Source organism: Balaenoptera borealis (genome assembly GCF_965194805.1).
Source record: "Balaenoptera borealis genome assembly, chromosome: 2".
Lineage (NCBI taxonomy): Eukaryota > Metazoa > Chordata > Mammalia > Artiodactyla > Balaenopteridae > Balaenoptera > Balaenoptera borealis.
Window position 1 is genome coordinate 96090047 of NC_138867.1, and position 13405 is coordinate 96103451.

Sequence of the window (13405 nt, forward strand, 5' to 3'; positions counted from 1 at the left end):
TTAAAACAAAAAAGCTCCTCTACAACTCCCACCTTCTTGTGGCTCTGTTTCATCTCTCTATTAAAGTGGGCATTTGGATGTCTTCATCCTAGAGCAACAGCAATGTTCGTCCATATAAGCAGAGCAGACATGTAGCTCTGAGAAGTTTCTGGCACATGGCACTAGCAGCTGTCATCACAAGCAAGGCCTTGGCTCCGTGAATAACGAGTCCCCATGAATCCATCATCCAGCTCTAACAAAATTCAACTCAGAGACAATCTCTTTTCAGCTAATTCCTTCCCACTCCCCCATATTTTTCGGAGAAAACTCCAGTCATATGATTTCATCTATAAATATCTCAGCATATATCTCTAAAAGATATAGACTCTTAAAAAAATACCACAATGCCATTATCACATGTAAAAATAACAACTCCTTAATACAAAAAGTCAGTGTTCAACTTTCCAAGCCTCATAATTAACAATTTGCTTGAACAAAGAATCCAAGTAAGGCCCCTGTATTGCAATTGGTAAATATGTTTAAGTCTCTTTTATTTATTTATTTATTTATTTTAACATCTTTATTGGCGTATAATTGCTTTACAATGGTATGTTAGTTTCTGCTTTATAACAAAGTGAATCAGCTATACGTATACATATATCCCTATATCTCCTCCCTCTTGCGTCTCCCTCCCTCCTACCCTCCCTATCCCACCCCTCTAGGTGGTCACAAACACCGAGCTGATCTCCCTGTCCTATGCGGCTGCTTCCCACTAGCTATCTATTTTTAAGTCTCTTTTAATTTGGAGGTTTCCAGCATAGTTACTGGAGCTCTCCATCTCTTGTTTTCTTACAATTAAAATAAACTTATTATGAAAAATTTAAAACACATATAAAAGCCTGTAGGCATTTCAGTTAGCAGCCGGTGGTCTAACTAGTACTCAAATCTGTCACCTTTTCTGCATCCCCAGCCCCCATCTCCCACCCCAGCCACCCACCCTGGTCAAGGCCACCATCATCTCTTCCTGGACCACTGCGATGGCCTCGCAATGGGCATTCCCAGGCACCCATCCGTCTTCCACCTGGCACAAATTTGGTCTTGCACCCCTCTGCTTAAATAGAGTAAAATAATAAGATCATTCACAAAAAACTTATGATATTTTTTTCTTGCGTTGTTCAAAAACTTGTCTCTGAAAGCAGTTTCCAAGATGTGTCCTCTAAAAATGTTGGGTGCTCACCTGAACATATAATATCAGATATCAAGTGGTGCAACTGTTCAGACAGAATCGCTCTGGGCCTTGGTGCGTGCACTCTCTTTGCTAACCCTAGGGCTTCAGGAATGTCCTGGGGCTCATTAAAGTCCAGTTTCCTGGTTCACATTCTCTATTCGTTCCTGCTGTCAGATAGCCCTTTCCTGATTTGGTTTCTGCCTTCTGGATTTTTCCCTGCCCGCATGCCTCAGTGTCGCTGCTTTCGGCCTGCCTTGGTTGCTAGTTTTTAACCTCTGTTCCTAGATCCCAGCTTGGCTCTCCCCTTCCTAGCTTTGGACCTACACCGCTTCAAAACTGTCATTTCCAATAGGCGATACACACCTACTCCACCAACACACACACACACCCATCACCACCAGCAAAGACATGAGTTCAAATAATTTCTCCTTAATTGGCCACATTATCACCATACCTCGTATTTCCTTCTGTCTTGAAGGAATTAATCGCGTAGTGAGGCAGTGAAATGGATAAATGCATTCATGATAGCAACACCCCTCCCCACGACCTGAATATAATAACAAATGTCCAGTCCAACATGGGGATCTGGTATTTATTTGGCTAACAGAGATTCCCCAGGATGTTGAATGATCATAATTTACTGTATAATATATTATATATAATGTGCATCCAAACATAAGTTTAGGTGGGTGGCAAAGATGAAATCATACAGTCTTGTTTCGGCAGACTTACTGGATAAATCATACTTCTAAAATCCTGGGGTTGAATCAGTGCAGTAGCCAAAGGAGGGATGACAACAGAGGAACAGAGTTACTTTTCAAGTTTGTTCACGCTCTGCTTTCTTCCTCTGCTCTGCTCCCAAATGTTCTTGGCGTATCTGTACAAAATGATCTCCTAAAATAATTTTCCCTCTAGCAGCCTCTGTGTCTGCTCCCTTCAATGGAGTAAACGAATATCTTCTCAGTGGCTACCCTTTAGCTGAACTTTCTGCCTTCCAGAAATAGAGCTTGGCTCTGGTCAGCTAACCCTGTGCCCTGCAAACTGCCCCAGCAGGGAGGGGCAGGCTGCTGTGACATGTCTTATGTAAGACCCTCCAGGGTGGCGCAGAGCCCAACAGAAGCAGGACCGCGCCAGGCAGCGCCTCCCAGCTGGCCCAGCGCTCCCCGACCCCATCATGTGAGCTCTCGGCTGCTCAGGGTGGCTAATTTTATCTCTTGTTATTTCCACTACAGCTCTGGCTGCTACTTTACTAGAGAATCTGGGGGAAGGTATCCTTCTACCTGTTAAGTCCAGATCAAGAAAGAAAAAATGTCTTGAACTGGCCAGAGAACTAGGACTGAAACCCAGTCCCCCCTTCAAGCAGTTGGAACGACACATTTCAAGGGACTGTCTGTGCTGCAGGCCCCATGGATGTTGGTTATTTAGGCACAGAATCTCTCTGAACTAGAGGGGACCTTAGTAAGAGAGATTGTCTAGTGCTACTCTCTCATAACTGTAGTTAAAGGACATCAGGGTAAGTGTCTAATAGACATTTCCACCTCCCCAGGAGCCCTTGCATGGAGGGAGGAAGGAGGGAGCTGGGAGAACAGCTGAAAAGCACGTTTCTCCTCCAGTTCAGACAAAAGGCTTAATACGAGAGACTCGGGAAGCAATAGGAAAACTGAGATGTGGAGGTCACCTGTAGTTCTACTTTTCCATTCTATTCCTAGTTCCCATTTCTATGGAAAATCAGGGGAGGTGATTCTACAGATAACATTGTAAGTGCCATATCCAGTGAAGGCACATGTAGCTGAAAAGACAGGTGATCTGAAAAAATATTTTTCTCAAATGAATCCGTTCAGCTCCGTGCTTCAATTCATTTATCCATGCTATCTTTGGTAGGTTATTTTTAAATGCAAAAAAGGAAAAGGTCATTCACACAGACACGCAGTCTCACTGTCATAATCCGAGCCACCAGACCTTGCCAAAGGAAACTGACCACAGATCCCTTCCCCTGCAGGCCCAGATGGCAGCTCTGAGAGCAAGATGCTCTTCTGGAACCGGCAGCAAAGTCCTGCCACTCTTATTCAATTGTCTTGAGCATGTTTAGTTATGGAGCAACTTTCAGTGATGTCTTCACCTGCACATGTTAGAATGACTCCTTTAACCCAAGTATAATATCTACATATGTAGAATTAAGACTTCCTTTTAGACACCACATTTCAGAAACAACACTTTATAGGGACCTACAATTCACTGAGAAAAAAAAAAAACGACAAACAAGGCTAGAATCAGTACAGATACATGTTTAACAACTGGCTCTACAGAGAAATAAACTCTGATTTGTAGTGTTTGCCATTTTGCACACTGTTAATACTCCCACCTTGGCCAAGACCAAGCTAATCTAACTTGGCTGAATGTAGAGTTGGAAGGAGATGCACACAACTGACTCCTGAAGGCAGATGCGAGCCAGTGCAAGGTGGCATCAGCACGCCACTGGCTGGAATGGTCAACAACAAATCACTTCTGTCCCTTCCAGGGCATCTCACTTTTCCTACACCAGTATAGAACTACTGGTTTTATTTACTTTACCTTTGTCCCCCCAAAAGGACCAAATCAGGCCCTTTTTGGATCACTGTTGTGTCTTGGTCTCTTAACTGCTCAGAACTGACTCAATCATCACTTTGGGATTCTGCTAAAGTCCAGACAACTTTGGGCTGACTTGATAAGAATCTGTGGAACCAGGAGAAGCAGAACAGTACAATGATTGAGAATAGGATTTAGTGTCCAAACAAAGTGGTTTCAAAGTCAATTCTATCATGAAGATAAGCTAGGAGAACAACCCAATCAAAAAATGGGCAGGGGCTTCCCTGGTGGCGCAGTGGTTGAGAGTCTGCCTGCCAATGCAGGGGACATGGGTTCGAGCCCTGGTCTGGGAGGATCCCACGTGCCGCGGAGCGGCTGGGCCCATGAGCCACGATTGCTGAGCCTGCGCGTCTGGAGCCTGTGCTCCGCAACGGGAGAGGCCGCGATAGTGAGAGGCCCGTGCACCGCGATGAAGAATGGCCCCCGCTTGCCGCAACTGGAGAAAGCCCTCACACAGAAACGAAGACCCAACACAGCCATAAATAAATAAATAAATAAATAAAATATTAAAAAAAAAATACTTAAAAAAAAAAATGGGCAGAAGATCTAAAAAGACATTTCTCCAAAGAAGACATACAGATGGCCAAGAGGCACTTGAAAAGATGCTCAACATCACTAATTATTAAAGAAATGCAAATCAAAACTACAATGAGGTATCGCCTCACACTGGTCAGAATGGCCAACATCAAGAAGTCTACAAATAAAAAATGCTGGAGAGGGTGCAGAGAAAAAAGAACCCTCCTACACTGTTGGTGAGAATGTAAATTAGTACAACCACTATAGAGAACAGTATGGAGGTTCCTTAAAAAACTAAAAATAGAGCTACCATATGACCCTGCAATCCCACTCCTGGACATATATCTGGAGAAAAACGTAATTCAAAAAGATACATTCACCCCAATGTTCACAGCAGCACTATTTACAATAGCCAAGACATGGAAGCAACCTAAGTATCCATTGACAGATGAATGGACAAAGAAGATGTGGTGTATATATCCAGTGGAATATTACTCAGCCATAAAAAATAATGAAATAATGCCATTTGCAGCAACATGGATGGATCTAGAGATTTATCATACTTAGTGAAGTAAGTCAGACAGAGAAAGACAAATATTGTGGAATCTAACAAAATGATATAAATGAACTTATTTACAAAACAGATGGACTCACAGACTTAGCAAATAAACTTATGGTTACAAAAGGCAGGGGAGGGATAAATTAGGAGTTTGGAATTAAAATATACACACTACTATATATAAAAAAGATAAACAACAAGGACCTACTGTATAGCACAGGGAACTATATTCAATATCTTGTAATAACCAATAATGGAAAAGAATCTGAAAAAATATATATATATATATAACTGAATTGCTTTGTTGCACATCTGAAACTAATACAACATTGTAAATTAACCATATTTAAATAATATTTTTTAATTCAAAAAATTTTAAGGTACACTAGGAGATTTAGGGTCTCACGACCTCTCCTAACCTCTCTAAATTGGAAAAAAAAAATAATACAACAAGCTCATTGGGAAGCTGTGAAAGTTAAGCAAGCAAATGTATGTAGAAAATTTACCTCAGCATCTGGCACATGGTGCTCCATAAATAGTAACTATGATTATCATTATTGCTATTACTTGACCTGGTTTCTATCTCAGCCCTGTCACCGCCTCACTAGTCTATGGACCCCCCTCCTGAGAAGTGATCAGGGTACCTGCTTCTTGTGTAGCTGCCAGGAGCCACCAAACAGGGATCTCATGAGTCTCACAAGGCAAGAGGGCCCTAGGGTGGGACGTCAGGGTATCAGCCCCTGTGGTCCCATAGCCAGGCATTTTCTGTTTAGAAGAAAGAGTGCAACAGACATTTCCAGCAGGAAGGCCACCGTCAATAAACAGAGGGCCTTTGGAAGTGGACACAGTAGGCCCGAGCTGCCAACTACCCCAGCCTGAAGTTGGCTGCTGGGTAGGAGGCTTTCCCTGTATTCACCAGTCCTCCAGGCCTGTTCTTTACCTAATCCTGCCTCTCCTCCCTCAGCCCAGGCTCTTCCCCCCTCATCCCTGTGCTGAAATTCCCCTGCCCTGCTTCCTCCCTAGGCCGGCCACAGGGGCCGAAACATCTTTCAAAGCTGATCACATTCCTTCTATTTATGTGTCACTGGACAGTTTTCAAACTCTTTTACGTCCATATGTATTTTGACTTTATCAAAAGCTGCTGAGCAAGGCAGGGCTGATCTTATTACCCTCTCTTCACACCTATAAAGAAATAGTGTCCCAGAGAGGCGAGTGACTTGGCCAAAGGTAGGACAATGTTCGTGGCAGAGCTGGCCCACCCTTGGCTTTGGGTCTCCCTCTACACCTATTCTTTACACTGGGATTCTAACCAAGAGCCAGTTTTCCTTTATCAACCCCCAAGCTGGACAGTAGCCCCATCCCAATACCTGCATACCTAGGATGATGAATTCTCTTAGCTCTCCCCAGTCTGTGTCTGAACAGACTGTTCCCATACTACCTTTGGCCAAAGGATCTTTCTGAGCTTGACTAGTTGTATGTGATGAGAGCAGAGCTGAGGCCCCTGTACTTCCCTAAATGGACTCTTAGCCTTGTGAGTTATATAAAGGCTCTGGAATTCTCAAAGGGAAATCATTAAACAAACACTAGAGCTGGGAAGGACTTGAGGGATGACCTAGCCCAGCTTCTCATGGCACTAATGAGCAAATCAAGGCAGACAGCTTGAGGGACGTGGACCAAATTCCCAGACTGGTTAGCCAGTGGCCGAAGGGAGCCTAGGCCCTAGGTCTCCTGACTCCTTGTGTACTGCTCTTTCACCTTAGGCCAAGGCTGTTTCTTGACCTTCTAATCCTCTTCTGAAGACTTGGGATTTTCCGTTGTTTTTTAGGAAGGCATTGAAAAAACAAAGGAGGCAAGGTTGTAAACCCAAATGTGGAAAACAAGTACAAGCGCTTCCTTTACCAATGCAAGATCCTGCTGTTTCTTTACTCATTATGCCCAATGCAAGGAAGATTAGAAGATGTCAACTAAAGTAAATGACATTTTATACATAAAGCACTACACCTTTAAACATTCTGTGGTATTTTTCTTTAAATATATGTGAAGCCTAATTCCTAAACAATGAGATTTCCTTGTTCAAATGAGACCAAGTGTCTGAATGAGTGGCATAAACACCATGCTCAGAATGTCTTGGAATTCTTTTGGAATTTTCTTCAGAATTTCTTTAGCATTTTCTTTAGAGTCTTTGCATGTCTTCAGTGAAATGATCCTACATCTTGGTGAAACTGGATTCTTAGCACCTTCTCTAGCAAAGGCCACCGAAAAAAAGACTACCTTGTGCACCTTCATCTCTCCACTGTGGTGATTCAGAGAATGTAGACCATTTATGTGAACCTGAGTATTCTTCCAGCTCTGAGAAAACCAACCGTCTTCGAAAATCTGTTGTGCTTTAGGAGAGAGACTCAGCTATGTTTGCTTTCAGGATCAAGAGAGCAAATCAGTCTCCCTTCAAGACCCAGATAAATAGTTCCAGTGAGGTTTGGTACAAGGTCCCCTTCCTCCCTCCTCCCAATTTTCTGGACTGCTTGCCGATACCAAAATTTTCTTTTAAAAATGATAAGGCTGAGACTTGGCAGGGAGAGAGATTATCAAAGTAGTGAAACTTTTCATTCTGCAATAAAAGATTTTTTTAAATTAAAGGTTGAGTAACCTAGTTAAGGGAGCAAGTAAGCCTTCACATAAACAAATTGTGTACATGATTTTCAGATCTTCCCTTGGTTTGGACAGTATGGAAAGCTGGCAAAAACAGAGAGTGTGAAATACCTTCAAGAGAAGGAAGGACGTCCATGGATGGTGGGAGAAAAGCCCTCCAGGGCTCAACCAGGACAAAATGTAATAAGGGAGAGGAGGTTTTATCATAAAACCAGTGAAGCATAAGCTTAGATTTCCTCAATTGCAAAAGGCTCCTTCTAAGGCTCTCTAGCTAATTTATGTTTATAAATTTATTTTTTTTCTTAAAGAAGTCCCCTTCTCCCGATTAAATATTCAGCCCCACAAAATCTGGGTGAGCCCCTGAGTGTGCCAGGTAGAGATTCTGTAACAGAGCTACATGTGTAGGCCAGGCTGATGTGGGTCCTGGATGAAAATGCTCAGAGTTGCCTCTTCCACTTCAATGTGCAAGAAGGACCACATCTCTCTATTTTCTGTGAATCAACCTGGTTGCCACCTGGAAGCACTACTCTGCTGGGCGGCTGTGCGCGTGCGCACACGCCCACACACACACACACACACACACACACCCCTGAGGAGGGCTGCTCTGTCCATACTGGAGGCACAGAAATTGCTGCCAAGACCGAGAACCTCAGAGCCTGTGTCCCCATCCCCTCAGGCACATCATACAACCATCTTCCTTGAGGATTAGCCACTTCCTTGGGCTCCATTGACAGGGAAGAACAAATCTGACTCCATATTGGATCTCCTTCTTTTACTTTAATCTTTGTATTCTACTGCTTTTGCTACAAGTTAATCACTAAAGGGATGTTGCCTATAGCTTAAAGTATGCGTAAGGGCCCATCTCCGGGAACCCTGCCTCCCACGCCTGAGTGTCAAGCTAATGTACCTTGGTTTAGCTCACAGGAAACATCCTGACCAAGTCCACCTGTGAAGAGCTGCAGGAAAGAAGAAATTAACACATTCCCTCTGGAGTCTGGCTGGAACCAGGAAATATTTGCAACAACTTATCACTTTTTACTTTATCTCTTCAACTCCCCCTCTCTGCTCTATAAAAGCAACTAGCATCCAAATCCGGGCAATCTGGCTCTCTGGGACACTAGTCCACCATCTTCTTGGTCTGCTGGCCTTCTGAATAAAGCTGCTATTCCTTGTCCCAACGCCTTGTCGTGTTGTGTGGTGAGCAGTACGAGCTTGGACTCAACAACACTCCTGAACCAAATGACGGGCACACTCCCTCCTCCAGAAACCCACTGACCTCTTTCCTCTTCTGCTACAAGAGAACCTCCTCTTCACTAAGCAGCTTCCTTCAAGGCACTTGCTTCTTCTCTTTTCTGTTCTTTTAAGATAATTGTTTTGGTCTACTCTACCCAGAGTCTGAGGATGAACAAACCAAATGCATGGGGTAGAAGGCCCTGATCAGCAAACACTCCCAAGAAGAGAGGAGACTTTATGTTAGGTCCTTTTAGTGTAGACAAAAAAGGAAGAGTGGAAAGAAAACAGTACATTTCCATGTTAAAATAGAATGATTGTGGGCTTCCCTGGTGGTGGCACAGTGGTTGAGAATCTGCCTGCCAGTGCAGGGGACACGGGTTCGAGCCCTGGTCTGGGAAGATCCCACATGCCATGGAGCAACTAGGCCCGTGAGCCACAACTACTGAGCCTGCGCGTCTGGAGCCTGTGCTCCGCAACAAGAGAGGCCGTGATAGTGAGAGGCCCGCGCACCGCGTTGAAGAGTGGCCCCCGCTCGCCGCAACTAGAGAAAACCCTCGCACAGAAACGAAGACCCAACACAGCCAAAAATAAATAAATAAATAAATAAATAAAATTTAAAAAAATAAAAATAGAATGATTGTTTCTATAAGTCGGTCACATGCAGCCGGTCTTGCCTCCTCGTGTCTCTAATGGCTGGGAGAAAAGGCTGTTATAAGCCAGAAGAGAAAGCCCTTTTTGAATTTAGATGGGGTGTGGAAGATACTACAGGTTGCATATAAAGGAGTGTTCATTTCTAGGCTTGATCCCCGGGCCAAGGAAAAACTGCCTAAGGGAGTACCCAGCGCTTTACATGGTTGGCCCAGCTCTAAACCAGGTTTGGTTTTCACCCTCATATTTAGGAGTCAATATTTGCAAAAGTGCTGCAAATATCACCTCAAGGAAATGTTATTAATGTGTTCCCGTGGCCTTGTTTTTATTGTTTGCTTATTGTTTTTCTACTCCAGGTTCATTATAAGGAATCTTATCAGGTGGTTTGCAGCTTGGGGTAGAATGGTTCACTGCTGAGCAAAAAGCCACACAGGCCCTGCTGAAAGCCAGACCTGACCAAGTAAACCGTGGCCTCTCCTTGGTCCCTTCATCAGCAGGATTGCCCCAGCCCCAAAGGGCAGGAGAACTGGCTGTGGGTATTTACGCAGCTTGTGGGCAACGGAGGTCCAGCCATACTGTAAACAGTTCAACAGAAAGCAATGTACGCTCTCTGTGTGAACTAGTGTCAGTCCTCTATTATTTTTGCTTGTTTGTTTGTTTTTGGTGCACGGCTTCCTGATCGCTTGAATCCATTTCACATTAATGGAACAAGTAAGTGCATAAAGGTTTCTTATGCTCAAAGATGTGATGAATCAAATCTTTGGGAAAGAGTGAGCCTCTCTTAGGGTTCTTCCCAAGGGCTTTGTGAACTCTGCGATACAAATTTACCTGAGCGTCTGCACTCCTGAGGACTGTAGCTTCCAGTTAAGGTCTGTGTGCCTCAAAGTTGCCAAAACAACACTCTCGCTAATGATGTTTGAAATTCCCCTAACGTTACCCAACTTAGTGCTAAGCACAAATGAGGAATTGAATAAATAGGCCTTTATTGATTCCACCTCTCTGTAGTCAGCTTGTAACTAGAATACCCAAGATGAGAAATTACTCCTGAATCAACTTGCTGATTCTGGTTGCCACTTCAAGCATACCTGAGCTTTCTATCACTATCATTGTATTGTATCTCTAGGACCCACTGGTGCCTGTCTCTCTATTTAATTGTCTGACATTTTTAAGGCTTTAGCAACAGTACCACCAAATTTTCCCAGGATGTTTACCATCAGTTACTCATCTTAATAGGCCTATAGGGCAGGGGCGTGTGAACACTGGCATTTTATGGACCAGGAAACATACTGCTGATGACACAAAGGGAATCTGAGGCAGAACCATGATCGGACTTCTAGATATTCAGGGCTATACATGACCTGAGACTAATGTAGGTGGATTTTCATCATTTTATGAGTGACCCATTATTCAAAGCACCACCTTCTCTAAAAAGCCTTTCCGAACCACTCCAGTCCACAGCGAATCTTTCCTAGAGCACCCCTCCCCAACCACCTCCTGAAATCCTAACACACATTTTACTTGTATGTTATGTTGGTCTTTAAACACATCCTCTTTACATGATCAATCATTTTCAATGGTTCACAAAACCTTCCCTCTGGAATATTACCTCCTTAAGGATACTCTTGTTTGTATTCCTCTACCACCCCCAGCACCATGCTTATTCCAAGATGGGGCTGAGAATGCACTGCCTGTGACCACCACTAGCCTGGATGGCTGCTAATTGAGGACAACAAATTGACATAAAAGTGAACCAGGATGTGCTCCTCCGCTTGACCCAAAAAGGGCACATAGATAACCCCTCCCAGGTACTGCCTGCCCAGCGGTCTCCTCTGACCCAAGCAGGTAACAGCCACTGGCTCCCTACAGCCCTTGCAGGAGTCTTGCTGGGTAGATTGCACCTGTGAACTGCCCTCTTCGTCTCTCGGGTTCATGCAGAAGAGTCTCATGAGCTAACCTTGAAATGAGACTGTCAGAATGCCCTGGGGAACTGGGCAGCAAAGACAGAGCTGAGTAACAGCCTGCCTCCTGTGTTCAAACCAACAAGCCTAAGAGTAAACCCACCTGTCTACCCAGCAAGATCCCCACTTAATCTGATCATCCGGAGAAAACCAAAAACACATTGACTTAAAAGACAAAAAACAAAAACAAAGGCAAAAAAGTTCAACACAGAACATTTGGGAAATGAAGAAAAGAGCACAAAGTTATAAAATTATCCATTATCTCACCACCCAGGAATAAATACCATTAACATGTTGGTATATTTCTTTCTAGTCTTTTTTTTTCTCATGTAACTGAAATTGTAGTTTCGCAACCTGATTCACTTAGCAGTAACATTTCACTTAGCATTTTTCATGTTATTAAAAATTCCAAAAGCATGATGTTAATGGCTTCATAATATTTCCTATCACAGAGGTACTCTGACAATTTAGCCAGGCTTCTATTACTGTTCTGTTCACATGTCATGTTAATGTTACTAGAGGGTGGGACTGGGAAACCTGCCCAAATCATTGCACTGAAGTCCTTTTTAGGAAACAGACAAATAGACCCGCTTCCTGTTGGAAAAAATAACTAGAATTTCTCATGACAAATCTGTTTTCCAACGATATAAAAATGGCCAGTGTGACTGACCCTATTGATGTCCCCTCCCCCATACTTCTCTTGATCTATTCACCTGCAAGATGTTAGACCCATTCCTTGCCCCCTGACAGCTTCTCATCTAAAGCACCAAGGCTTTCTCCTTTTCTGCCTGGAAGTTTTCTTCAGCATTCAAAGACCCCAGGGGCAATTCTCAACCAACAGAGCAGAGTTGATGGATAAATACTCCCAACTTCCTTGACCCTCCCTGGGAAAGTTGTAAAGCTCATTCTACTCACTTACTTGAACGTTCCTGGTAGGACTCGGCCGCAGTTGCCTGCAGTGGTAATCCATTTATTACCGGCTTTCATCCGGTTTTCCTAGTCCCAGCCCTTCAGAGATGCTTTCTGGGATCCACTCCCAAATAGCTGGCTAACCTCAGCCTTGTCTCCAGGTCTGGTTGGGGGGAGCCCAAACAAAAACAGTCATCTAAAATCTTATCTAAAAAAGAATATAGAGGCAGGAAATCCCAATATTTCACAATTGGCCGATAAACTACTGCTATTAATCATTCACTCTATGTGGAAAATACAAGAGTTTGCACCACTAACGTAAGACTGTCTGAAACCTCCTTCCTTTCTGAGCCATCTTAACTCCCTTCCATCCTCTCTGAAATTTCTCTCCATCATTTTGAGTGTAAATAAAACCCCAGTCCCCATTTCTTCAGTGGCCATTCTTTAGAACACACATATTGTTTGTCTTTAGGGCTATTTAGAAATCAGCCCTGTCACCTTCAGTGGTTGTTCTGCAAAGAATCTGTAGACACACAATTTGAAATGTCAGTGCATTAAACAGACCAAAGTGCCTGCTAAATCCAACCCATAGGTTTATAGTCTCTGTTTATACAGCTGTGGCTTGATCTAAACCTGCAGCAGCAGTCAAGTATCACATAAATAATTCACCAAGGAGTGCTTGAGGCCAATTCATAAAGCAATGAATGTTTTAAATAAGTTAGAAAGCCAAAGAATCTTTGAAACCTCAAACTGTTTACAAAAGAATTGAGACTCCTCTTTCTACATAAAATAATGCAAACCTTTCGCACATTTCTAGAACATTCTTTACTAAGAAGTATTTTTAGCCCAATGATTAAAGAGTCTATGGCCCATCCCTTTTCCCCCATCTTTGGACACTCATTTCCCACGCTGGTAAACCTTTTTCTTCTCCAGTTCTTGTTTTTATGCTATTTAGCACTTAGAGACAGATTAAAAACTCCAGAGGCTAAATTATGATACATTTCCCATTCCCTACTGATACATAATTGAAAACTAACACAATTCTAAATCACAAAATTAGTAGAATGACAACAAAGTTCTAGTATTTCCTATTGTGCATAT